The sequence below is a fragment of the Triticum dicoccoides genome, chromosome 1B (genome assembly GCF_002162155.2).
Source record: "Triticum dicoccoides isolate Atlit2015 ecotype Zavitan chromosome 1B, WEW_v2.0, whole genome shotgun sequence".
Lineage (NCBI taxonomy): Eukaryota > Viridiplantae > Streptophyta > Magnoliopsida > Poales > Poaceae > Triticum > Triticum dicoccoides.
The window spans coordinates 94,576,758-94,578,235 of NC_041381.1; positions in this window are offsets into that span (position 1 = coordinate 94,576,758).

The following is a 1,478-nucleotide window of genomic DNA, read 5'->3' on the forward strand; positions in this document are numbered from 1 at the left end:
CCCTGGTGGGTCACAGCTGTTGTTCGCCGGCAAGGCAACCACCGCCCCTGGTCTTCTCCTCCACCTTCCGTTCGTCTCCAAGCGCGCCCGAGCCTCCTCGTCAAGCTTCCGGCCAGCGTGACCGCAATAGCCAACAAGCCTGCACCCGCGACGGGCAGAGGAGCTCACACCAGAGCCCTCCTCCTTGCGGCCATGGCGTTCGCCGTGGCTGCAGGGCGCCCCTCCACCGGGTCCCGCTCGCCCAAGCCGCCTCCTTGCCGGAGAGGGACGGATCCCGGAGGCCCCGTCACGGATCCGGCCTCCCTCGCCTTGCTCCCCTCGCCGGAGTCCCCTCGTCGACCGGCGCCCCCTCCTCCGACACCGTCGGCCGCAGCCGCTAACCTCGTCGTCGATCTGCTCGGCCCCAACATCCTCCGGCTCCATCGAGCACCCTGCCGCTTCCGCTGTGAGCCTCCGGCCCTCCACGGCCTTTTCCCTCTTCTCCCCGTGCCCTCCAGTGCCGGTTGTCGCTAGCTCCGCCGTAGTCGCCGCCTTCCATTGCCACCGGCGCTGTTTCGGCCGCCCCTAGCTTCAGACGAAGGCACCCTCGACGCGATGCCTCACGCTTATCCGTTTGGCACCCGGGGCTGCCTCTTTTGGTCGCCAGAGCCACTGGCTCCGCGCGGCGCCGCCGTTCACTGAACTCGCCATCGGGCACGCACACGCGCACACACGTCTGGCAGTGGGTTGACCCACTGACGTGTGGGCCCGCCCGGATTAACCACCTAATTAGAACCTGATAAAACTGTTTAGTTGAGTAACTAAAAATGACATGTGGACCCATTTCATTTAAAAGCCTGTTTAAAAATATTTATGTCAATGACATGTGGCCCCCCACTTAATCTGTTAAATTAATTAAATTGTTGATTTACCCTGTCTCTATGACCGCCGGGTCCCACCAGCCAGTTTGACCAGTCAACGTTGACCTAGTCAACTGCTAACTGGACTATTGACTTTGACCCTAACCCCACCCGTCATACGCTGTGGCTAGCACTGCATTATGTGGCAAAAGTATTACTAGTTAAATTTGGAATATAAATAAATCCATAAATTGAATAAACCTTTAAAAATGAATATAAAATAAACCGTAACTCGGATGAAAATACTTTGTACATGAAAGTTGCTCAGAACGACGTGACGAATCCGGATACGCAGTCCGTTCGTCCGCCACACACCCCTAACCTATCGAACTCGCAACTTTCCCCCTCTGGCTCCTTTGCCCGAAAACGCGAAACACCGGGGATACTTTCCCGGATGTTTCCCCCCTTCACCGGTATCACCTCCTACTGCGTTAGGTCACCTCTAGCACTGCGTATTGCCATGTTGCGGTTTGTGATGCTTTGATTGCTCTGTTATTTATTGTGTTCCCCCTCCGTTACTTCTTTCCGGTAGACACCGAGACCGGCGCCGCTGCTGGGTGCCCCGATCGACTACGTTGT